Source organism: Zingiber officinale, chromosome 6A (assembly GCF_018446385.1).
Source record: "Zingiber officinale cultivar Zhangliang chromosome 6A, Zo_v1.1, whole genome shotgun sequence".
NCBI classification, from domain to species: domain Eukaryota; kingdom Viridiplantae; phylum Streptophyta; class Magnoliopsida; order Zingiberales; family Zingiberaceae; genus Zingiber; species Zingiber officinale.
In genome coordinates this window covers 144,631,740-144,658,815 of record NC_055997.1, presented here as the reverse complement: position 1 = coordinate 144,658,815, position 27,076 = coordinate 144,631,740, and the positions used below count along the sequence as shown (strand labels likewise).

The 27,076-nt window shown below is 39.2% G+C and overlaps 2 long non-coding RNA genes across 3 annotated transcripts; one reads left to right on the top strand and one right to left on the bottom strand.

Annotated features, from left to right (window-relative positions):
- Positions 1–3,696: 3,696 nt before the first annotated feature.
- On the top strand, positions 3,697–4,316 carry LOC121994535. Of its 2 annotated transcripts, none has more exons than XR_006115767.1 (4): positions 3,697–3,868; positions 3,945–4,045; positions 4,136–4,159; positions 4,269–4,316. It is a non-coding gene; the product is annotated as an uncharacterized LOC121994535 (long non-coding RNA). The 2 variants fall into 2 exon arrangements; XR_006115768.1 differs by having other exon boundaries at positions 4,259–4,315.
- A 13,558-nt stretch (positions 4,317–17,874) lies between these two features.
- On the bottom strand, positions 17,875–19,721 carry LOC121994533. Its single transcript, XR_006115766.1, has 2 exons — positions 19,456–19,721; positions 17,875–18,108 (listed from the first exon to the last, which is right to left on the bottom strand). It is a non-coding gene; the product is annotated as an uncharacterized LOC121994533 (long non-coding RNA).
- Between the last annotated feature and the right edge of the window lie 7,355 nt (positions 19,722–27,076).

Sequence of the window (27,076 nt, the reverse complement as noted above, 5' to 3'; positions counted from 1 at the left end):
CAATTCCTCCTCTCGGTCCCTATCGTAGCCTCTTCTTAATTATAAAGTATTATACCCACTCATACCCAACTTCTTACCCACCTAGAGATGGCTGGCCAAGCCTAGCTTGGAGCTCAAGCTAGGGTCGGCCAACCAAGGCTAGATGGAGCCAAGTTGTGGCTGGCCCTAGCTTGAGCCCAAGCATGGGTGACTGACCACAATTAAAATAAAAGGAATTTTATTTTTTAAAATTTTTCTAATGTGGAAGTCATGGTTTAAAAGAGAGTTTAAAAATTTAAATATTTCCTTTTATAGCTTTCTACAAAAGATTAAGAGAAAGGTTTGATATCTTTTCTTATTTGTAGTTAGAAGGAAGATTTTAATTTTGGCGAAAACTTTCCTTATTTGTAAATCATCCACAAATTTAAAAGAGAGATTTTAATTTATAAAATTACTTTTTATAACCAACCATGAAGGGATTCAAAAGAAGAATTTTATTTTTTAAAATTCTTCCGAAAGTAAATAAAGAAGTTTTAATTTTGTGTTCAAAATTTTCCTTATTTGTGGTGCTATGAGGTGGCCGACCATGATATGTTTAAAAGGGAATTTTTAATTAAAATTTTCTTATTAACCAATGGCAAGGAAGTTAAGAAAATTTTAATTGTAATTAAATTTCCTTATTTGCCATGACCAAGGATATAAAAGAGAGGGTAGGGGTGCCTTCATGAGACACAACTCTCTTCTATTCCTCTTCTCTTTTTCCCTTGGTGGTGGATGGCCCTCTTCTTTTGCTTTTCCTTTTCTCTTCTTCTTAAGTGGCCGGTAGCATCAACATCTCTAGGAGCTCTTGGTGGTCGGATCTTGCTTGGAGAAGAAGGAGAGAAAGGAGGCGATATTTCTAGCATCCCTTGGAGCTTGGTGGTGGCCGAACCTCTTCATCTTTGGAGGAGGTTTTGGTGGCTGAAACTTGGAAGGAAGAAGAAGGTGCTTGGGTGGTTCTCATCTCAGTAGATCGTTGCCCACACAACGTCTCAGTAGATCGTTGCCCACACAACGTCTGAGATAAGGAGAGGAATACAATAGAAGATCAAGAGGTTGTTTCTTACAAAGAAAGGTATTACTAGTAATTATTTTCCGTATCATACTAGTTTTTCTTTGTATGAATTCCAAACACAAGAGGCTAGAGATTCTAGGTTTCAAATTTATGTTTCGAATTGTGTTCTTTTGTTTTTTTGATCTTGTGATTTGATTGTTCTTAGTGGTTAAGCCTAGGTTTACTGTAGGGAGGTTAAATATTGAATTTCTTTAAAAGGCTTTGTCTAGGCGGTGGTGGATGCTCCCATAACCAAGAAGGCCTAGTGCCTCGCCATGCAGTCCTGGAAGTCAATTCTAGAAATAAATATTTGATCGACTTTGTAACATGGGTGGATTTGGATCAATAGTATTAAGTTTCACTTGTAATCTAAGTCTAAACCTCTAAGAATAGATAAGTTAAACTTAGAATCAATAGTGTTAAGTTCCGCTTGCGATTCAAGTTTAATTTTTAAAGAACACATGATAGCTAGGAAAAGGTTCAGACCTTGTACAAAATTTTTTGTACAGGGGAACCAGTAGGTATTCCGAGTAGCAACCAACAATTGGTATCAGAGCTAGGGTTTGCCTCTGTATGTTTGGTTTTCAGTTTAAGTATGCACATGTCATACATAATTTAGGCTAGGTAATAGTAGGATGTGCTAACTCTATGGTTGCAGGCTCCAACTATTATGGCTTATGGTTATTGTGTGTGATTGGACCATTGGACATGTCAAGGGCATTTTATTGTGTGTGCATGATTGTAATATTAAATACAGCAAGAACTGTATTAGTTATTAGTATTTTATATTTTGTTCGATCTAGACTTTATATACATTCCCTTATGGAATATAAGATCGATAAATGTAAAATTCTAATTTTGTCGCAGATCATATCCTTGAGAGGCGTGGTGCTATTTAAGGACCAGAGGCGCAGTAGAAAAAGGAAGCTCGATGGACACGACGACATGAGCCCTAGGGCTGGCGGCTGGAGATGACGACTGCTAGGGCTGGCAGTACACGGAGGACAGTGATAGAAGAAGCCATAATAGTTGGAAAATTAATTTCCATATTTATTGCTTTTATTTACTGTGATGTGTGTGATGTGTGCTTGCTAGGTTAAAATTCTTCACCTTAAATAACTAAGTGGGAGAGGGATTTTTAAATAAATTCCATGGTCTCCATTACTGGTTTGTAAGTGATGCAAACAAACTTGCGCGTTGGCTCTGAGTGCCTTCCTCCATATCAGATGAGTTTGTTTACAGATCACTAGATCAAACTTCCATTTTGGATGATTATAGGAAATTAATTAGGAGCGTGTGATCTTCTCCATCGGAAGGGGCACAATCTTATTTAATGGACTAAGTATCAAGTAATGGTATACACTTAGGCACATTTAATAGTATCCTCACTATCGGAGTCACTGCTATTATTTGTGTGACCGAAGGAAAACCAACTATTAATTTGTCATAAAGATAGGTTGACAAGAAAATTAAATTAAAACCCCCACTTACAAATGTTTGATTTTATATACGTCCACACTATCGTGGCATACAAAATTCACGGTGTTTGAGGTAATTTTATTTGTCAGTTTGACAAGATAATAAAATTAATGGGTAAAACCCCTCTTACAAATGTTTGGATTTGTATACATCCACACTATCATGGCATACAAAATTCACGGTGTTTGAGGTAATTTTATTTGTCATAAAGATAGGTTGACAAAATAATTAATGGGTAACAACCCTCCTTTTACAAATGTTTGATTTTGTATACGTCCACACTATCGTGGCATGTAAAATTCATGGTGATTTGAGGTGTTGGTTAATTTAAAATAATATTATTTTGAGGAATCAATATTATTTTAAATTTAGAGTCTTGACCAAAGTGGTTTTAGTGATTCTTAGGATTTCAAATAGTTTTCAATCCCCTTGCTATTAGACAACAGACTTAGTGGTCCCAATTATATTGGAAAGAAAACCTGGACATTGTCTTAACTACTGTAGGCTACAAGTTCATGTTTTTGAGATATGCCAAGATGGCCTAATAGTGATTTTAGTGAAGAGGAGATTGAGTGTCATAAGAAAAGAGTCAGGGCAGATGAGAATCTCTGAGTTGAGCAGTAAATTTGGAAACCAAATTTTTATTAGTGGGGGAGAATGTAAGATACCGAAAAATTAAATAATAAATATTATTGGACGAAAAATATTATTGGATTTTTCCAGAATTTTTAGAAATTTTCTGGGAATTTTTCGGATCTCGTACGACGGGTTTTACGGGGACGTATTTATGGGTTCGGATAAAGCCTGTTTAGGATACCTCGTTTAAGTGAGGAAATGTTGGATTTAATTTATATTTCTCTCCTTTTTCTTTTCCCAAACGCCGAACCCTAACCCAATTACCTTCCTTCCCCGACAACTCATCTGCCGACCCTTCTCCGGCGATTCCTCCTTGCTCGATCGCCGACCACCGCGAGTTCACCGCCGGCAGCGACCTTTCCTCTGCGTGCCTCTCCGATGCCAAGCTCTCTTGGCTACTAGGCGGCTCGATCCTCTCCTCCCTCTCCTTGGCGATTCCTCCCCTAACCCGCGATGCCGACCCCGTGCCGCTCCGATTAGCCATTGCCGGACATCCATGAGCAGCTGGTGCTGGCCATCGCTTCCTGAGCCCTAGCTTCGGGTCTACAACCTTCTTCTTGATCCAAGGTGCCGCCTCAGCACAACTTGATCTTGGCCAAGAGCAAGAATCGGAGCCCTAGTTTCGGTTCCTCGTTGCAGTAGTTGTGGATCGCACGACACCAGCTGTAGGGATTGATTGAGGTAGGGCTTGGTCGAGAGATTCTATGAATTCAAGGATTTTTTATGCGTTTATGGTGCTCTCTCTGTTCTGGTCTAGGAGGATGCTTCGGATAAACCTAGTGATGGATCTTCCTTGAGAAGAACTTCTTCTTCTCCAATTCTTGTGGCTGGGGTCTTTGGTAGCTCTCGGGTGAAGAGGTAAGGTGCATAGTTGTTGTTGGAAATGAGTTAGTGATGTGTTGTTTGGTTGAATTCTGATCCCTCCTTCTTGATCCGGGTGGTGAACAGCAGCTTGATTTGGGATCAATTGAGGTGAGTGTGATTCTGGTTGTAGGATTCAGTAGATACATTGCTGTATTTTTGCTTCTTGGACAAATTTTTGGAAGGATTGATGTATGAATGCTTTGGTAGCTGTTGGCAGGGTTATGGTGGGAGCTGTGAGTGTGGATCAGCTACAACCTTCCAAGGTAAGTGATGTATCAGTGAGGTATTTCTGATTGGATTGGAATTGTTGATGATGATGTTAGGTTGTTGTAGATTTATGATAGAGATTTGTTATTGGATTAAAGGATGTGTTGATTTGGAGGATTAGTCAGAGATCAGTTTTGATTAGAGTGATCCTATTGCGTTAGGGATTTTATTTAGCTATTTAATTCATATAAATTTAGCTAAATAAAATATAAATATATTGATTGCTGCAGGACTTGGATTCGGGACGAGAGTCTCGACGCGGGATTACTTGGCACGATCTACATTTTAAGGCGGGTATTTCTTCCTTGACCTCTATGTAGATTTTCTTATACTTAGTGCATGGTTATTATTGGATGAATTAGGCTGCTTTATTTTATATCATGATCGGTTGCTATTTTTCCTGCATGATACTTATGCTTGATCCTTGAGATGATCTATTTAATTCATATATAGTCTCAACTCTTGATATCTACTCTGTTGTGATTTCACGTGTAGAGTATGTCTTGTAGGGATTGTCGGGTTGTTGGTATTACCATGCTGATTGGGTATATGATGTGGACTGTACATAGATGGGTATGTGTTATAGGAGTCATCTAGTTGACCGTGCATTTACATGTGGTGTGTACATACGTATTTGTCATGTACTTTTGGAGGAGTTGTGTTGATTGTATGTTTAGAGTATATACACATGTCTGTTGTATTGTTATTGGAGGATATATGTTGATTGTACTTATCGTTTGTGTACATGTGTCTGGTGGGATTATTGGAGATTTTTGGTTGATTATACATGTGTAGTGTGTACATATGTTTGGTGGGATACGTGGAGGTATCATGACGATTATACTCATGTTGGAGGTATTTATGAGGTTTGGAGTTATTGCATGGATGATGATTATATATATATATATCATGTTCATCATTCATTGCATCTGATGACCATTGTCTCCCTTGTGGTGAGAGAGTCGTCAGTTGGTTTGGTTTAGCGCCGCACACTCGGCCACTCATGGGTAGTGGTAGCTGGAGCAGTTGCCGCTCGTCCTGTCGTGCCACCCGGTCACGAGGTTTAGTGAGATCCGGCGTTTTGAGCAGTCAGGGACCCTGATGCTATTTAGCTAGATAGCTATTAGCGGACTGTCCGCCTCGACCACTATATAGTGGGCTGGAGGGTAGTACATGTTGGAACCCCGAGGTGTTTTGATGTGATCAAACAAGTTAAATTAGGTCCTGCGTTGTTTAACCCTTGTGTCTAAGTGTGCAGGAACTTAGGAACACAGGAAGTCGAGCGGAAGACGCGGCTAGCGAGAAGGACGGCACGGGAGAGAGCCGACGGGCTCGGTGCGTCTGAGGGACGAGGTGTCCGCGGAAGAGTACACCGGTGGACGAGAAGAACGTGCGCGGCGTTCGAGGGACGAGAAACCGGGAAGGAAGGCTGCTCGAGGAGAAGGCCGGAACATGGGTTCGGGTGAGCCCTATTCCGGATGGCCGAGATCACCCAAGCTAGTGGAGCCGGAACAGAAGACCCGGACCGAGACGAGCTGAACCGGAGAGCGGAACCGGACGAAAAAAGTCAACCGGAGTTGACTTTTGGGGTCCGGGCGCCCGGAACCATCCGGGGGCTCGAAATGGATTTTGAACGTTGGGGGATAAAGTTTTATCCCCCCAGGGCGCCCGGAACCCTTCCAGGCGCCCCGACCAAGGCTATAAATATAGCCTTGGTCCAGAAGCAAATCAATTTAATCAGAACGACGAACTTGTAATCAACTTCTGTGTGCTTTACTTTTCTTCTTGTACGTTCAACGCTGTAAGAGGCTACTCCGCCCAGAGGAGAATCAGATAGTGCGCTTACATTCCTTGGATTAGCAATCCCCTGATTGCAAACCAAGTAAAACTCTGGTGTCTGTTTTTCTTTACTTAGTCTCTACCTTTTTTAATTACAAGTTCTTTTAAGTTAGTTGAATATCCGAGAAGGGTTTTTGGTTTTATTTTGTAGGGCAATTCACCCCTCCCCTCTTGCCGGCCTCCAAAGGGACCTACAAGTGGTATCAGAGCGAGGACGCTTCAGGAGGACTAACCGTCGATCGAAGCAAGAAAGATGGCCGGACCAAGCATCGTTCCACCAAAATTCGAGGGGAACTTCACAGACTGGAAGCGTCGTATGGAGGTATTTCTAAAAACCGAGATTGAAATTTATTTTATTATGAAATATGGTTTTGTAGCTCCAACAAATCAGAACGGTGAAGAAAAAGAAGAAAGCAATTGGACAAAAAAAGAGCAGAATGAGTTCGTAGCAAACAGCCGTGCGGAACATCACCTGCTAAGCGTATTACCGCCTCAGGAAGTAAACCGCATCGGAAGCTACTCATCAGCTAAAGAACTTTGGAAGAAGTTTCTAGAACTCCACGAAGGCACATCCGAAGCGAAGCTCGCTAGAAGGGACATCCTCCGAAACAAACTAATGAACATCCGCTTGGAGAAAGGTGAGAAAGTAGCCGGTCTACATGCAAAGGTAAAAGAACTAGTTACTGGTCTTGAGAACCTCGGTGAAAAGGTAACAAATCGGAACGCCTTACGCTGCGCACTCAACGCCTTTCCCAGAACTCCAGAGTGGACGTCAATCATCGACGCCTACTACATCTCAAAGGACCTGGAGGTAAGTACATTAGAGGAATGTTTTTCTACTCTTGAATTACACGAAACTAGATGTGCAGGAACGACAAAGGATACAACCCAGACTATAGCGCTGAACACAACTCAGAAGGATGAACTCGAGTCAGACTCCGAAGACGATCAAGAAGCGCACATGGTAAGAAATTTTAAAAAATTCTTTAGGTCTAATAAATTTAAAATGCAGAATAAAAAGAATCAAAAAGGAGGAAGAAAGGTGCGATGCTACCAGTGTCAGAAGGAGGGACACATAAGAGAAGACTGCCCAGAACTCAAAAAGGACAAAAGGAAGTCTCCCAAGAAACACAACCTAAAAGCAACTTGGGATGACACTTCTTCATCTGAATCAGAAGCTCAAGAATACGCCGGGATAGCACTGATGGCAAGCTACGATGGACAAAGTATATCAGAATCGAGCAACGATGAAGAGGGAGCGACCTCGGATGAAGGCAGCGAAGCAGGGGGAGATTCAGGCTTTAAGTCTGACATGGTAAGTGAGGTATGCCTCTTACCCCCTGATCAACTTTACTCTGGCATTAAGGCAATGACTAAATCCATGTATAAATTAGAAAAAGAAAATGCCAAATTAAAAAATGAAATTTTGGAAACAAAAGGAATTTTAGCAAAATCATGTCTAATAGAGGATTTTGATAAATTGAAAATTCACAATGAAAAACTAAAAGAAGAAATAGAAAGATTGAAAAAATATAAAAGTTCAAATATTTCTACTTTTAGAAATTATAGAGGTTTAAATTGGTATTATAGATTTCATCAAAGTCAAATTAGAAATATATCAAAAATCTATGTACCTAGGAAATACTTGGTTAACCCTGTAGGTAGGAACCTCTACTGGGTTCCAAAAACCTGTTTAATTTAACTTAGCATTTTCAGCAAGGAAATTAAACGACTAATTTCATTATGAGGCTTTGTCTAAGGAAGTGGTTGTTGCTCCAATAACCAAGAAGGCCTAGTGCCTCGCCACGACCTGGAAGCCAAGTATCGAAATGAAAAGTTTAATTGACTAACTGAAAAAGCATTAATTTAATTTACCTAATGCTTTAAAAGAGTTATTCAATTTATATAATTTATAATAATTTTTTTTTTAAATTAATTTTTTTTTAATTGACTTAGAAAATTTCTGAAAATTATTGACTTAGAAATTTTCTGAAAATTGACTTAGAAATTCTTTTTGGAAATCGACTTAAATCTTTTTAAATTAACTTAGATATTTTTAGGAATTTTCTATGAATACTGTCTTAGACATTTTCCTTTGAAAATTACCTTAGAAATCTTTTATAAAAATTCACGTTAAAATTTTCTGAATATTGACTTAGAATTTTTTTTACTAAATATTCTCTTTTGAAACATTGCCTTAGAAATTAATATTAATTGCCTTAGAAAGTTTTTATGAAAATTCACTTAAATTTTTTTTTTTTTTACCTTAGACTTGTTTAAAGAACCCCTATTTTTAATGTGATCAAAGGGGGAGAAGAATGTTAAGTCTAGGGGGAGGTATATAAACTTTTTTATGAAATATCTTTGGACTTAATTACAAATAAATTGTTTTTATTGCATCTGTTTTTCCCTAGCTTAACTTGGGTTGCTCACATCAAAAAGGGAGAGATTGTTGGAACCCCGAGGTGTTTTGATGTGATCAAACAAGTTAAGTTAGGTCCTGCGTTGTTTAACCCTTGTGTCTAAGTGTGCAGGAACTTAGGAACACAGGAAGTCGAGCGGAAGACGCGGCTAGCGAGAAGGACGGCACGGGAGAGAGCCGACGGGCTCAGTGCGTCTGAGGGACGAGGTGTCCGCGGAAGAGTACACCGGTGGACGAGAAGAACGTGCGCGGCGTTCGAGGGACGAGAAACCGGGAAGGAAGGCTGCTCGAGGAGAAGGCCGGAACATGGGTTCGGGTGAGCCCTATTCCGGATGGCCGAGATCACCCAAGCTAGTGGAGCCGGAACAGAAGACCCGGACCGAGACGAGCTGAACCGAAGCGGAGCGACCAGACGGAAAAAGTCAACCAGAGTTGACTTTTGGGGTCCGGGGCGCCCGGAATGATGTTTTTGACCAGATCGAGTCAAACTCGATCTGAACGTTGGGGGATAAAGTTTTATCCCCCCAGGGCGCCCGGAACCCTTCCAGGCGCCCCGACCAAGGCTATAAATATAGCCTTGGTCCAGAAGCAAATCAATTAATCAGAACGACGAACTTGTAATCAACTTCTGTGTGCTTTACTTTTCTTCTTGTACGTTCAACGCTGTAAGAGGCTACTCCGCCCAGAGGAGAATCAGATAGTGCGCTTACATTCCTTGGATTAGCAATCCCCTGATTGCAAACCAAGTAAAACTCTGGTGTCTGTTTTTCTTTACTTAGTCTCTGCCTTTTTTAATTACAAGTTCTTTTAAGTTAGTTGAATATCCGAGAAGGGTTTTTGGTTTTATTTTGTAGGGCAATTCACCCCTCCCCTCTTGCCGGCCTCCAAAGGGACCTACAGTACAGTCGTCACAGACCCAAGCCTCTCGGCCATACAGGGGTCGTGGTTCGGAGAGGTGGCGGGGGTGAACATGGAGCATGCATGCACTTTTGCATATGATGCACGGTGCATCTGGGGGTTATATTTGCATACATGCCTACTAGATACTAGTTGCATGTGTTTGTGGTATGTTGCATTTGTTTGCGATATGATTGTTGCATATGGTTGTCATGCTGCATACATGTCATTTATTGTACATGTATTTGCAGTCGTATTTATATTGCACAGGTGTCACGAGTAGGTCTGTTGCAGATATGGTGAGTTTACAGACCATTGTACCAGGTATTGATTCCAGATTGGGTATGTATCTGTCATTATGTTAGTTGTGGTTTGTACAGTCGATATGTCAGGTTATTATGTCAAATATGTTTAGGTGCATTGATGATGATAGTATGATCATGTTCTTATTTCCCTACTGAGACTGTATACTTTTGATCTCCATGTTTATTTATAGTCCATGCACTATCTTTTCTATTACCCGCTGAGTTACCTATACTCACCACCGCATGTATATCCTTATGTTTTCAGGTAGATGGTTGGAGTGTCGCTCGGAGTATCCTGTCTGCCGGGTCCTACGTCACATCCGAAGGTCGTTTTTGGTTTTGTATATGTTTTATTTGTATTTGTTGTATTTGGTGGGTTGTTGTATTTGTGTTGTGTGGTTGTTGTATAAAGCCTAGCCGGCTAGCAGTGTGTTGATTGCGTTGTATTGGACTTTCCGTTTTCGTTTTTCAGCTGTGTTGGTTTGTTTTGTACAGCCGTGTGGGCTGTTTTATATATAACTGCGTGGTTGTGATTGTTTCATTCCAGCCGTGTGGGCTGTTATTATAACTGCGTGGTTGTGTATATAAATATTCCAGCCGCATGTGGCTGATGTATATTTTGTTTGTAGTGATGCTTCATATTGTCACCGGTACAGGGGAGATGCTGTCGGATTTTTGTCTGGCAGGGACTCCTTTGGGGGCATGACAGATTTTGTATACGTCCACACTATCGTGGCATGTAAAATTCATGGTGATTTGAGGTGTTGGTTAATTTAAAATAATATTATTTTGAGGAATCAATATTATTCTAAATTTAGAGTCTTGACCAAAGTGGTTTTAGTGATTCTTAGGATTTCAAATAGTTTTCAATCCCCTTGCTATTAGACAACAGACTTAGTGGTCCCAATTATATTGGAAAAAAAACCTGGACATTGTCTTAACTACTGTAGGCTACAAGTTCATGTTTTTGAGATCTGCCAAGATGGCCTAATAGTGATTCTAGTGAAGAGGAGATTGAGTGTCATAAGAAAAGAGTCAGGGCAGATGAGATGACGCGGTGTTACATTTTGGCTTTTGTGTCAAATGTGCTGCAACATCAGCATCAGGCCATGCCTACTCCTTATAACATAATATGCAATCTCAAGAAACTCTTCGGACACCAGAATTGGACTGCTAGGCAGGAAGCTATGAGAAACTTGATGACGACCACGATGACTGAGGGGACACCCGTAAGGGATCACATCCTCAAGATGATGGCTCATTTGAATGAGATCCTTGGAGCTGAAATCGATGGGGAAACCCAGGTCGATATCATACTCCAGAAACTGCCTAAAAGTTTTTAAGTAGTTCTGCCTGAACTATGAACAAGAGGGTTTATATATTGGTAAGAACTTCTGACAGAACTTCAAAGCAGCAGAAGGATTATTTCGTCAAAGTTCTCAAATTCACATTGCTGAGAACGTTTCTACTTCTAACAGGTAAGAAGAAGAAGAAACATGCAATGAAAGTGAATCGATCTCTAGGGACTGGACCGAAAGCAGGTGTGAAGAAGCCAAAGTCTAAGTACTTCACATGCAAGCAATCTAGACATTAAAAGGTGGACTGTCCTCTTAGGAAGTAGAACAATAAAGGTGTATCTTATTCTCTAGTAGTTGAAACATGTTTAGTGATGTTATCTACCGGTACCTAGTGTGTAGATACGAAACCACTAATCATGTCTACAAATCATTGTAGGGGTTCCAGGAACCTCGACAACTATATGAAGAAGAGATTACCAAATACATGGGCAATGCTACTAAAGTAGCGGCTGTTGCAGTGGGAGAAGTTTATATATTGATTTTGAGAAATTATCTTTATGTACTAAGTTTTAGAAAGAACTTGGTTTCAGTTTCTAAACTTGTATAGATGGATATTCAGTTTTTTTATGACAGAGTGGTTATCAAGAAAAATAGGAAAGTTATCTGTTCTAGTACATTGGTTAACGATTTGAACACTCTTAATCCAAAACTCCACAATGTAATAAATGGTAATTAATAAATCAGCTTCTAAAACTAATAAGAGAAAAGCGCCTTCGAAAATGAACCAAAGATATCTTTGGCATCTAAGGCTAGGTCATATTGACTTAAGTAGAATTAAAAGGTTTATAGCTAATGGACCTTTGGGCTCATTAGTGGTGGAAAATTTTCCAACCTGCGAATCCTGCTTGGTAGGAAAAATAATCAAGAAACCTTAGAGCCAAAGATGTGTAGGAATTGGTTCCTTCTGATTTGACCTAGGACTATCAAGGTGAGAGGTAGTTTTGAATATTTCGTCTCTTTTATAGACGACTATTCAAGATACAGGTACATTTACTTGATGTACCACAAGTCTGAGTACTTTGATAAGTTCAAAGAGTACAAAGCTGATGTGGAGAAGCATCATGGTAAAAGTATCAAGACACTATGGTCCTATCATGGTGGCGAGTACCTCTTAGGATATTTTAGGAGTTACTTATCAGAGGTCGAGATTTAATCCCAACTGTATGCACCTGGAACACTCCAACGAAATGGTGTAGCAGAACGAAGGAATAAGACTCTTATGGAGATAGTCAGATGAATAATAAGTTATTCAGAATTACTAAAATTCGTTTTAGAGATATGCTTTGGAAACGACAGTATACATTCTGAATATGGTACCTTCTAAATCAGTACCCTTTACTCCAATAGAATTATGGAATGAGCGTAAGCCTAGTCTGAAACATATTCGGATTTGGGGTAGTCCAGCACATGTGATGAAGAGAGATACTGACAAGTTGGAATCATGTACATAAGTTCGCCTATTTGTGGGATATCCTATAGGAACGAAAAGTGGTTTATAATTCTAAAGATCAAAAGGTCATTGATAGCATCAATGTCCAATTTTTAGAAAAGGACTAAGTAATAAACCACTAGCCCATAAGTAAAAGACGCATCTATTCTAGTACCAACAGTACAAGATGAAATATCAAAAAGAAACTGCAATACGTGTCACAAATGATACACAGTTATAGACGGTGCCTCGTCATAGTGGGAGGGTTGTGAGGCAACCTGAAAGATTTATGTTTTTGGGAGAGTCTCTGGACTTGATCCCTGGTAAACATGAACCTGATCCCCAGACATATGACAAAGTACTCCAAGATTAAGATGCAGAATCTTGGCAAAGTGATAAGGATGTCAAGACAGCTTTCCTTAATGAAAGTCTTGAAGAAAACATCCATATAAAGAAATCAGAGGGATTTATTGCGAAGTGCAAAGAACATCTTGTATGTAAGCTCAATCAGTCTATTTATGGACTGAAGCAAGCTTCAAGATCTTGGAACATCCGGTTTAATGAAGTAATCCAGTTTTATGGATTTATTCAGTGTCTAGATAAGTCTTGTGTATACAATTAGAGTGACGAAAACGTGATGGTATTTCTTGTACTATACGTAGATAACATTTTGTTAGTTGACAACTTTCCTTTTTGTAATCATTCACATATTTTAAAAGAGATATTTTAATTTATAAAATTTCCTTTTATAACCAACCATGAAGGGAATTAAAAAAGATAAAATTTTATTTTAAAAATTTTTGGAAGCAAATAATGAAGTTTTAATTTTATGTTCAAAATTTTCCTTATTTGGAGCTCTTGTAGGTGGTCGGCCATAGCATGGGTTAAAAGGAATTTTTAATTAAATTTTCCTTATTAACCAATGGCAAGGAAGATAAGGAAATTTTAATTATAATCAAATATCCTTATTTGCCATGACCAAGGATATAAAAGAGAGGGTAGGGGTGCCTTCATGAGATACAACTCTATTCTATTTTCCTCTCCTCTCTTCCTTGGTGTGGCCGGCCCCCTTCTTCTCTCTTTTCTCCTTCTTGTGGCCGAACCTCATCTCTTTTTTGGAGTCCTTGTGGTGGCCGGTTCTAGCTTGGAGAAGAAGGAGAGAAAGGAAGCATCCCTTGGAGCTTGGTTGGTGGCCGAAACTTGCTAGAAGGAGGCTTGGTGGTTCTCGTCTCGGTAGATCGTCGCCCACACAACGTCCGAGATAAGAAGAGGAATACGATAAAAGATCAAGAGGTTGTTGCTTACAAAGAAAGGTATAACTAGTAATTCAATTCCGCATCATACTAGTTTTTTCTTTGTATAGTTTTTGAAATACCAAACACAAGAGGCTAGTGATTCTAGGTTTCAAATTTGCATTTCGATTTGTGTTTCTTTTCTTTTTCGATCTTGTGATTCAATTGTTCTTAGTGGTTAAACCTAGGGTTACTATAAGGAGATTAAATATTGAATTTCTTTAAAAGACTTTATCTAGGCGGTGGTGGATGATCCCATAACCAAGAAGGTCTAGTGCCCCGCCGTGCAGTCCTGGAAGCCGATTTTAGAAATAAATATTTAATCAACTTTGTAACATGAGTCTGACTTGGATCAATAGTGTTAAGTTCCGCTAGCTGCGTCTCTTGCTCCCCGAGCAATCTTCCGCTCTAGCTTCTCATCCCTCCGGCTTCCTGTAGCATGGGCATGAACCCTAGGGTTGGCAGCACACGAAGGACAGTGATGGAAAAAACCATAATAGTTGGAAAATTAATTTCCATATTTATTTCTTTTATTTACTATGATGTGTGTGATGTGTGCTTGCTAGGTTAAAATTCCTCACCTTAAATAACTAAGTGGGAGAGTAATTTTTAAATAAATTCCACGGTCTCCATTACTGGTTTGTAAGTGATGCAAATAAACTTGCGCGTTGGCTCTGAGTGTCTTCCTCCATATCGGATGAGTTTGTTTGTGGATCACTGGATCAAACTTCCATTTTGGATGGTTATAGGAAATTAATTAGGAGCGTGTAATCTTCCCCATCGGAAGGGGCACAATCTTATTTAATGGACAAAGTATCAAGTAATGGTATACACTTAGACACATTTAATAGTATCCTCCTCATCGGAGTCACTGCTATTATTTGTGTGACCGAAGGAAAACCAACTATTAATTTTATTTGTCAGAAAGTTAGGTTGACAAGAATAAAATTAATGGGTAAAACCTCCTCTTACAAATGTTTGATTTTGTATACGTCAACACTATCGTGGCATGCAAAATTCACGGTGATTTGAGGTGTTGGTAAATTTAAATAATATTGTTTGAGAAATCAATGTTCTTTTAAATTTAGAGTCCTGATCAAAGTCTTTTTGTGATTCTTAGGATTTCAAATGGCCTTCAACCCACTTGTAGTTATTCTCAAAGAGAATAAATTCACTGATCCCAACTATATAGATTGGAAATGAAACTTGAACATTTTTCTTACTGCTGAAGGCTATAAGTTTGTACCGTTAGAGGCTTGCCCTAATGTGCCCAATAATGATTCTAGTTAAGAGGAGATTGAATATCATAGAAAATGGGTCAAGGCAGATGAGATGACGCAGTGTTACATTTTTGCTTCTATGTCAAATGTATTGCAATATCAGCATCAGGACGTGCCCACAGCCTATGATATGATGCAAAATCTCAAGGAACTCTTCGGACACCAGAATTGAGCAGCTAGGCAAGAGGCAATGAGAAACTTAATGACAGCCACCATGTCTGAGGGGACACCCGTGAGGGATCATATCCTCAAAATGATGACTTACTTGAACGAAATACAAATCCTTGGAGCAGAGATCGATGGGGAAACCCAGGTCGATATAATTCTCCAAACGCTACCCAAAAGTTTTGACCAGTTTCCTCCTCAACTACAATATGAAGAAAAGGAGTTATTAATTGCCAGAACTACTGACAAAACTTCAAGCAGCAGAAGGGCTATTTCATCATAATTCTCAAGTTCACTTTGCTGGAAGAGTTTCTAATTCTAAACCGAAAGGCAAAAAGAAGAAGAAACAAGTTAGTTCAGCAAAGAAAGTGAATCAATCTTTAGGTACTGGACCAAAAGCTGGAGTGAAGAAGACGAAAGACAAGTGCTTCATCTGCAAGCAGGCTGGACATTGGATGGCGGACTATCCTCGTAGGAAAGAGAACAATAAAAGTATATCTCATTCTCTAGTAGTTGAAACATGTTTAGCGGTGTTATCTACCAGCATATGGTGTGTAGATACAGGAGCCACTGATCATGTCTGTAACTTTTTGCAAGGGTTCCAGGAAACCCGACGACTATTTGAAGGAGAGATAACTGTCTACATGGGCAATGCTACTAAGGTGGCGGCTGTTGTAGTGGGAGACGTCTACTTATCATTTGATAGGAATAGAAGTTTGGTTTTAAGAAATTGTCTTTATGTACTCAGTTTCAGAAAGAATTTAATTTCAGTTTCTAAACTGTATTTGGATGGATATTCTGTTTCTTTTAATAACAATGTAGTTATCAAGAGAAATAGATTATTATCTGTTCTGGTGCATTGGTTGACAATTTATATACTTTAAATCCAATTTCTCCCACAAAGCAACAAATGAAAATTAATAACATATCTTCTAATTCTAATAAGAGAAAAGAACCTTTGAATATGAACCAAACATATCTTTGGCATCTAAGGCTTGGACATATTAACTTAAATAGGATTCAAAGGCTTATAGCTGATGGACTCTTGGGTTCATTAGTGTTGGAAAACTTTCCAACCTGTGAATCATGCTTGGAAGGTAAAATGACCAAGAGACCTTTTAAGGCCAAGGGGTATAGAGCCAAATATGTGTTGGAATTGGTTCATTATGATTTGTGTGGTCCTATGTTTATTGAGGCAAGAGGTGGTTTTGAATATTTTGTCACTTTTATAGATGACTAATCGAGATACAGATATATTTACTAGATGCGCCGCAAGTCTGAGTACTTTGATAAGTTCAAAGAGTACAAGGCTGATGTGGAGAAACGCCATGGTAAAAGTATCAAGACACTACAGTCTGATCGTTTTGACGAATATCTCTTAGGAGAGTTTAGGAATTACTTATCAGAGGCTGGGATTCAATTCCAATTGTCCGCACCTGGTACACCCCAACAGAATGGTGTGGCAGAACGAAGGAATAGAACTCTTATGGAAATGGTTAGATCGATGATGAGTTATTCCGAATTACCTAATTCATTTTGGGGATATGCTCTGGAAACGGCAGCGCACATTTTGAACTCGGTACCTTCTAAATCAGTACCCTCTACTCTCACAGAATTATGGAATGGGCAAAAGCCCAGTTTTAGACATATTCAGATTTAGGGTAGTCCAGCACATGTGCTGAAAGCATATACTAATAAGTTGGAATCTCGTACAGAAGTTCGCGTGTTTGTGGGTTATCCTAGAGGAATGAAAGGTGGCTTATTTTATAGTCCTAAAGATCATAAGGTCATTGTTAGCACCAATGCCAGATTTTTAGAAGAAGACTATATAATGAACCACAAGCCCATGAGTAAAATTGTTCTAGAAGAAATTAGAGAGGGCACGTCTACTTTAGTACCAACAGTACAAGATGAAGTACTACAAGAAACTGCAACACGTGTCATAAATGATGCACAGTTACAGACAGTGCCTCGTCGTAGTGGGAGGGTTGTTAGGCAACCTGAAAGATTCATGTTCTTAGGATAGTCTTCGGACTTGATCCCTGCTGAACATGAACCTGATCCCTGGTCATATGATGAAGCACTCCAAGATAAAGATGTCGCATCTTGGCAAAGAGCGATGAATTCTGAAATAGAATCTATATATTCTAATAAGGTTTGGGAACTTGTAGAACCACCAAATGGTGTAAAAGCTGTTGGATGCAAGTGGATCTACAAAAGGAAAAGAGGGACAGACGGGAAGGTAGAAACCTTCAAAGTAAGGCTTGTTGCGAAAGGGTATACTCAAAAAGAGGAAATCGATTATGAGAAGACCTTTTCACCGGTAGCTGTAACACCCCACCCTCCTCTCTACTAGCCTATGAGGGTGGAGCGCTACTGGACTACTAACTTAACATAATTAGAGTTGTTCACATGTAAATATCTATACATAAAACTCTCTAAACATGCAATTAGTGACAACGGAAAACTTAAACAACTCATCCTATCATATTCACAAGCATATGTTCACAACTAACACTACGCATTAATCTGAACATGCTAAACACATATCTATTAATCTGAACATACATGCAATAATACTACAACTCAAATAAATAGAACTAATGTGCACCACAAAAGAATTCTAAAACATAATTATTCCATAAGCAAATCTAACATCAAAGGAAAAATAATTCTAACATTCTGAATACAAAATCTTAATAAATTTCTAAACTAAGTCCCAAGGCTTCTATAGTCCAAACATCACACATCCATCTGCACCTCCTTGTCGCCTTCCTTCGCTATAGCTTTTCCTTTCCTTTATCTGTAGTAAGAGGAAATGCAACTATAAGCAAAATTGCTTAGTAAGCGCTATCTAACTCACAAAACTCGAATATGCATGTGAATAAAAATAAATCTAAAACTGAATGCTTTAAAGGAAATACTACACATGCTCATCTAACAGCAAAAGAAACATAGCATACTGAAATACTAAACATGTAAGCAAATCCAAACAACATGTTAGCATATAAGAAAACTAAACTTGCTGAATTTTAAACTTATGTGAAGCTTGTTTCACTTGTTTAAAATCTTATACTTTTATACTTGAAAATAATAATCTTTCCTTTCTTGGGCCCAGGCTTAGTACCAAATGTGCGCTCCCTAATAGAACTTAGGGTAGCGAGCCACTAGTCCTATGAGGGTAAAGACCTCGGTCTTACTAGGGCCAAGACCTCGGAAACGATCACCTGAATTTGTTTAACGACAACTTCGGAAGTCGGGTACTAGCCTTCTCAAGTAAAATACTTATACTTGTTAATACTTCTAATAAAAGAATGCTTCTTTCAAAACTGAAATGTTTAAACAATTCTAACATTGAAATGCTTAAACAAAAAAAAATTTGTCTACAAAGCTTTAATAAGAATCTGCATACTATGCAAACAAAAATTCTGCTGGTTAAAGGGTTAATGACTACAGGGTTGTTCTTGCCCGTGGAAACACAAGAGGAGTGGGTTGTTCTAAGCTCCATATAGGGCTGCTCGTATGACAACTTTGAAGAAAAAGAATTCTGACGTTTGTCACTTGGCCAAGTAGTATCCATCTGCCTATGGTGATCTGATAAGTTACCTACGCCATTAAAGTCAGGAGAATCTGTTTCTTCTAATTTGTCATCTGAAAGGTGTATCATCTGAAGGTACACCTTTGATTCCTTTAAAGAACTTAGGAGCAGATAAAGAAATACTAAATCATCTACTACACGTGAGGACATTTCATCCCTTAGTAAAGACAAGTCAATTAGCTTAAGCAAAAATGCCATATGCTAAAAAAATAATGCTGCTGCTATCAAAGAGTTGATACGTAAATATCATGATATACTAGAACATACACTTAATACACTTACACATTCTAAATTATTTCCAACAAAGCAAAGCATGTCTGTACCTAGAAAGCAAGTTGTACCACTTCAATTGCCAACTAAAAACGAAGTAGGTTTTCTTGATAGACAAGAATATGGGATCAGAAAATCTTAAACCTCCTAAACTAGATAGTAGGTTTATTCCCTTGCTTTGAGATTCACGGCAGCACTCCAAACAAACAGCATGTTCCGAAACCAAAAGAAAAAGAGAATCGAAGCTCGAAACTACCCTTGATGCAGGTGAGTAGCGCTTACCTTGTTATTAGACTTACAACCGAACAACAAGGCTTCTAGGGTTTTGGATAGCTCAAATTTTCGGCGACTCCTTGCATCTCCGTGTTCTCCTTACCGAGAGGATCGTGAGGCGGTGAAGAACTCTCGGATTGGACCCTTGACCGGCCATCGGAGATGAGCCCTAACTCCCCTCTGTTTTCCGCCCAAGCAGCCGTCGCACGCGAGAGAGAAGAGGAGAGGAGAAGTTTTGGTTTTCCAGAAAATAATCCCTAAGTTGTCCCTTTATAACTCCAATATTCTGTTATCAACTACTCCATAAATTAATTTCACTATCTCTTTTATCAGCACAGCCCTGCTGGGTTCTTGGTCATTACGCTTCGCTTAAGACTCGGGTCGGGTCGGAGGTCATGGGTTCGAACCTCGGCCGAACCTATTTATTTTTTGAAACTTCTTCCTTTTGGTAAAAAAACCAAACGAACTCCAAAAATTACATAAAAATACTCTAAAAATTTCTAAAAATCTCTAGAATATTTCTAAAGTATTTCTAAATATTATTAACCACTATTAGAACTTGTAATGAGGAAATTTGGGTTGTTACAGTAGCTATGCTTAAGTCTATCCGGATACTCTTATCCATTTTCGCTCATATAGATTATGAGGTTTGGCAAATGGATGTCAAAACAACTTTCCTTAACGGAAGTCTTGAAGAAAATATCCATATAAAGCAACCAGAGGGGTTTATTACAAAGGGCAATGAGCATCTAGTATTTAAACTTAATTGGTCTATTTATGGACTGAAGCAAGCTTCAAGATCTTGGAATATCTGGTTTAATGAGGTAATCTTGATCTATGGATTTATTTAGTGTCCGGATGAGTCCTGCGTATACAAGAAGAGTAACAGAAACGTGATGGTATTTCTTGTACTATACGTAGATGACATTTTATTAATTGGTAATAATGTCAAAGTGTTATCGGATGTAAGGGTATGGTTGTAATTCGATATGAAGGACTTAGGAGAATGTGCACACATTCTTGGGATCAAAGTCATAAGGGATCGCAAGAAAAGGATGTTGTGTCTATCTCAAGCTTCATATATAGATACAATTCTTGCTCGTTTTAGCATGCAAAACTCCAAGAAAGGTTTCTTACCTTTTCGGCATGGAGTAGCTTTATCTAAAGAGATGTCACCGAAAATATCAAAGGAGATAGAGGACATGAAGGAAGTTCCTTATGCTTCGGCTGTTGGAAGCCTAATGTATGCAATGCTGTGTACGAGACCGGATATCTATTTTGCCGTGAGCATAGTTAGCAGATATCAAAGTAACCCTGGAAAGGGACATTGGACTGCTGTAAAGCATAGATTAAAGTACCTTAGAAGGACTAGAGATTATATGCTGGTTTACCAGTCTGATGATTTGCTCCCTGTGGGATACACAGATTCTGACTTCCAATCGGATAGGGCCAATAGTAAATCTACCTCAGGCTATGTGTGTAAAATACCGGAAAAATAGACGAATATTAATAAGGGAAATTTCTGGAATTTTTGGAAATTTTTCGGAAATTTTTCGGAGCTCGTGTAGACGAGCTAACGGGGACAAGAACGGGGTCCGGAAAAGCCTGTTTTGGCTACCCGATTTAAGCGAGGAAAAGATTATATTTATATATCCTTTTTTCCTTTTTATTTCTTTATTTCTTTTGTTTTCTGTTGTCGCCGAACCGAGCCATCTACCCCGCATCTCTTCCCCGAGACCTTCTTCTCCCTCGCGACCTTCTCCTTGCCCTAACCGCCACAAGCGGCGGTTCATTCCCCTCCCTCGCGTATAAGCTTCGGCTCTTACCTCTTCTTCTTTCTTTCCGAGCGCGCAAGCCTTAGCCTCTGCCCCGATTTCTTTCTTCCCGCACGAAGCAGTCCAGCGACGCCGCCGAGCTTTGGTCGCCTCACAGCCACTCTCCTCGGTCGATTCTCTGTGCCGGCAACCGAGCCATAGCGCTGACTTCTTCCGGACGCCTTCTCTGCCCGAAGCCGATCACCTCTTCCTCAGCCCTAGCGTCACTTTTCGCGACGCCGGCCAAGGTTTGGCTGCCCTATCTCCTCCTTTCTTTTGGTACAGCATTTCATACCTTTCCTTCCACTCGCGTCGTCCCGATTGCAACGGCCGACACTGGTCGGAAAGCCGCCGATCACCTCACTGTGGTCACACCTGATGTGCTTTGCCTTCTCCACAGGGAAGACAGATTCAAGGATAGAGAGTTCGGTGCCTTGGCTGTTGGCCACAGGTTTTTGGTTCCAATCGGTTGTTATTGGCTATTGTCGAAGAGGAAACAGGTAGAAATATGATTTCCAATTTTTGTGCTTGGTGAGTTTTTGTGTTCATTTTGATGGTAGAATGCTTAGGGGAATATTGAATTCAATGTAGGAGTTATTTCTAAGAGTGTGTTGATCATTTAGTAGTAATTTATAGGTATGGATTATATTTAGTTTGAGATTCGATTTAGCTAATTAATTTATAGGTAATTGGCTAAATCTGTATATGTATTACAGGACCTTGACGCGAGAAGAGTATCTCGATATAGGAGTGGATCTTTATTATCGGAGGCGGGTACTTTTGACTTATGTCATTTGATATGCTTAGTAATTAAATTAACATGTTGTATTAATTGTGTTTCTTATCTATTTCGGTTAATCACTACCCAAATCTTACATGCTTGATTGATTGATTGGTTTTGCATCTCAGGTATATTTTACCTGTTTATACATGCTTATAGGGGTAGTGATATACCATGCTTGACCATGTTCAGGACCTAGGTTTTTATACCTTCTGTGTACCTTTGATTCGATATGATTCGTTGACCTAGGGTGCACTTTTCTATATATATATGGATTAGGTCAGGATGTTTATATGGTTATTGCCATGCATCATTTGCATGATTGCATGCTGTGCGATAGTCCGCTCCATTATTGTTGAGCACATCGCCAGTTACATGGATCTGCACACACCACCACTCATGGGTTAGTGGTCGATTCAGGCTGAGTGTGTTGCAGCAGGGACTCTGTTAGGCACCGTTGGTCCGCTCATGGGTAGTGTGACACAACGTGTTATCCGGCAGGGATTCCTCCCCGTCTTTGAGTACCGGGAGATGAGAGCATTGCGCTCCCCCATTTATGATTTGGGGTAGGAGGATAGGTGTACTCGTAACATCCCATCCACTCGGTCACTCATCGGGAGTAGTGACGACAGAGTGCAGGGTTGTCACCCTACCCACTCGGCCTCACTATTGTGTGAGATGATCGATGGCGTCGGGTGACCAGGGCGCATCATTGGCATCATATGCATGATGCATTTATTGCTGTGTTTGTGCATTTATCATTTATATGCTGCATATTGTTTGGATACCTATGTTTGACATGCATACAGGATTCCTATACCACTCGGACTGTTTGACCTTATACTCAGGACCTGGTTAGTACAACATTCTCCTGTTTACTTCAGATGCATTTTTATCTTTCTTATCATGAGACTGTACGCATGATTAGTGCTAGGTGTTGTTTCTTTACTTTGCATATCAATTGTACCTGCTGAGTGTTGGACTCACCCCGCCTCCATTGTTGTTATTTTCAGGTTGATGCTGTTAGGAGGGAGTTCCAGTCGCTAGTCCCCACTGCACGTAGTGCTACTCCGCTGCTGGTTTTTGAGTTGTTGTTTCATTTTAGCTTTTCGCTATCATACTTTGTTTTAGTTTTGTTTTGGACTTACATATGGATATTGTATGGAATCTTTCCGTTGGATGGACTTTTAGTATGATTTGGATTTACTCTACTACATGCCTGCCTGGACGGCAGAAGAGGTAAGATAAATCGGATTTGGGCTTTACGAGTGTAGTTGAGTAGGGTTGATTTCGAGTCAGAGTATTACTATGTTGTTTATTTTATTAACTGCATGGTTGTGATAGCCAGAGGCTGAATACATATATAAACTGCGTGGTGATTGATTTTATTTACTGTTATTATTCCAGCCGCCTGTGGTTGAGGTATTTGTGAGATGTAGAAAAGTTTCAGATTGTCCACCGTACAGGGGAGATGCTGCCGAAATTTTCTCGAACAGGGACTCCTCTGGGGCGTGACAATGTGTTTACTTTAGGAGGAGGAGTCATAGCATGGAGGAGTGTAAAGCAGGAATACATTTCGGACTCCACCATGAAAGCTGAGTATGTGGCAGCCTCTTAGGCAGCCAAAGAAGCTGTGTGGCTCAGGAACTTCTTAATGGACTTAGATGTAATTCCCGATTTGCCTAAAATTATCACAATTTATTGTGATAATAGTGGTGCAGTAGCAAACTTGAAGGAACCATGAGCCTATAAGGCAAGTAAACACATTGAGCGCAAGTACCACCTGATACGAGACATCGTAAAGCGAGGAGAAGTTGTTGTCGCCAAGATTGCATCAGTAGATAACCTGGCAGATCCTTTCACTAAGGCCCTTCCGGCGAAAGCTTTTGATCGACATATGGAGGGGATGAGAATCAGATGTATGGCAGTAGACATGACAACTTAGTCTTTTAGTATAAGTGGGAGATTGTTAGAGTGTATACTAAAAGCCTAACTTTTTGTAAACATTTATTTTGAAATAAAGAATCACATTTGGTCAAATGTCTACATTTATAGGCTAAGTATTGTTGTTCAATTAATTTATATTGAAGATAACATGGTGTGTGGTGTCACACACAAAAGATCATGTTATCAGTTCCTTATAAATTATAAACAGTAGTTCACGACCAAGATGGATAGGAACAAACCATCGGAACGGTCATCGTGTAATTAGGTATTAGTTTATCTTAACTATATAATTACACTAGTACACTCTGAGTGTATTGAGTAGGACCATTTGAGGTAGTTCTTTTTATACTGACTGAATAAAAGAACAAGACCTCGGTTATTATGGAATTGTGTGCTCTTAATCCTAATATAATAACAAGCACATATATTTAGTATATATTTCTTTGACTTATCAATGAGTGAGATTTAGTTCGATAAATCAAAAGGCCTGATAAGTTGGGAAATAATATTAATTATAGTGTGTGTTATTGATTATAGAAGGAAACTGTGTCCTAGTAATCTAGGTTGATAATGTCCCTAAGAGGAGCTCATAAGGATTGTCATGTAAACCCTGCAGGTGGACTTAGTCTGACATGATGATAAGGTTGAGTGGTACTACTCTTGGAGCAAGATATTAATTAAGTGAGGTGTCAGTAACTCATTTAATTAATGGGCATTCAATATCTTAAACACAGGGAGACTAACACACTCATGATAAGAAGGAGCCCAAAATGTAATTTGGGATTGGTGCAGTAGTTCAATAATAATTTTTTAGTGGTATGAATTATTATTGATGAAATTAAGTTGGGTGTTCGGGGCGAACACGGAAAACTTAATTTTATCGAGAGACCAAAATCAATTCCTCCTCTCGGACCCTATCGTAGCCTCTTATTTATAATGTTTATACCCACCTTCCTACCCACCTTAAGGTGGCCGGCCAAGCTAGCTTGGAGCCCAAGCATGGTGTGGCCGGCCACAATAAAAATAAAAGGATTTTATTTAAAATATTTCCTTGTGTGGAAGCTATGATTTTAAAAGAGAGTTTAAAATTTAAATCTTTCCTTTTATAGCTTTTTACAAAAGATTAAGAGAAAGATTGGATATCTTTCCTTATTTATAGTTAAAAGAAAGGTTTTAATTTTGAAGAAAACTTTCCTTTTTTGTAATCATCCACATGTTTTAAAAGAAAGATTTAATTTATAAAATTTCCTTTAATAACCAACCATGAAGGGAATTAAAAAAGAAAAATTTTATTTTAAAAATTTCCAGAAGCAAATAAGAAAGTTTTAATTTTGTGTTCAAAATTTTCCTTATTTGGAGCTCTTGTAGGTGGTCGGCCATAACATGGGTTAAAAGGAATTTTTAATTAAATTTTCCTTATTAACCAATGGCAAGGAAGATAAGGAAATTTTAATTATAATTAAATTTCCTTATTTGCCATGACCAAGGATATAAAAGAGAGGGTAGGGGTGCCTTCATGAGACACAACTCTATTCTATTTTCCTCTCCTCTCTTCCTTGGTGTGGTTGGCCCCCTTCTTCTCTCTTTTCTCCTTCTTGTGGCCGAACCTCATCTCTTTCTTGGAGTCCTTGTGGTGGCTGGTTCTAGCTTGGAGAAGAAGGAAAGAAAGGAAGCATCCCTTGGAGCTTGGTTGATGGTCGAAACTTTCTAGAAGGAAGGAGGCTTGGTGGTTCTCGTCTCAGTAGATCATCGCCCATACAACGTCCGGGATAAGAAGAGGAATACGATAGAAGATCAAGAGGTTGTTGCTTACAAAGAAAGGTATAACTAGTAATTCAATTCCGCATCATACTAGTTTTTTCTTTGTTTAGTTTTTGATATACCAAACACAAGAGGCTAGTGATTCTAAGTTTCGAATTTGCGTTTCGATTTGTGTTTCTTTTCTTTTTTAATCTTGTGATTCGATTGTTCTTAGTGGTTAAACCTAGGGTTACTATAAGGAGATTAAATATTGAATTTCTTTAAAAGACTTTATCTAGGCGGTGGTGGATGATCCCATAACCAAGAAGGTCTAGTGCCTCACCATGCAGTCCTTGAAGCTGATTTTAGAAATAAATATTTAATCAACTTTGTAACATGAGTCTGACTTGGATCAATAGTGTTAAGTTATGCTAGCTGCGTCTCTTGCTCCCCGAGCAATCTTCTGCTCCGGCTTCTCGTCCCTCGAAACCAGCGCACGCTTCCTTCTCGTTCGTCGGGGTACTCTTCCACGACATGTCGTCCCTCGGACGCACCGAGCCCGTCGGCTCTCTCCCTGTGCCGTCCTTCTCGCTAGCCGCGTCTTCTGCTCGACTACCTGTGCTCCTAAGCTCCTGCACACTTAGACACAAGGTTAGAAACACACAGGACCTAACTTAACTTGTTGATCACACCAAAACAACCTTGGGGTTCCAACAATGACCTCATTGAATTTTCATATTAACTCTGCAAATTGTCCTTGTACATCCTCATACTGATATTCAGGCTGATAAAATCCAGTCTGAAGCTGATAATAATGACTCTCCATCCTATCTCCAAAATATTGATAATATGGATCCATGATAAAAAGAATTTCCTATTCTTACACTGAAAACTAGCAAATAAAATCAAACACATAGATATATAATCATGAAAGCAATCAAAACAACAAAATTTTTAAGTTTTCAAAATAATGAACAATCTTAAGATTATCAAACATCGCTACAATTTCCCCGGCAATGGCGCCAAAATTTGGTAAGCGAGTCTATCACACCCGCAAATCAAATTAACAATTTATATCCATTGAACCCCTTAACTACACAATGATGTTATAATAACAAGCCCAGGATCGAATCTCTCGAGGAACTAACGGTAGAATGTAATATAGGATTGTATGTTATTCCTATTTTTGGGGGTTTAATATATAAATGTGGATTTTAGCTTTGAATCTAAATCTAACAATTGACAACCAAGCAAATAAGAAACTTATCTAATGAATAAATGAAATCTACCTAGGTGCCAATGATCAAACCATAACGCATTGTCACCCTACGTTATAATTAAACCATCA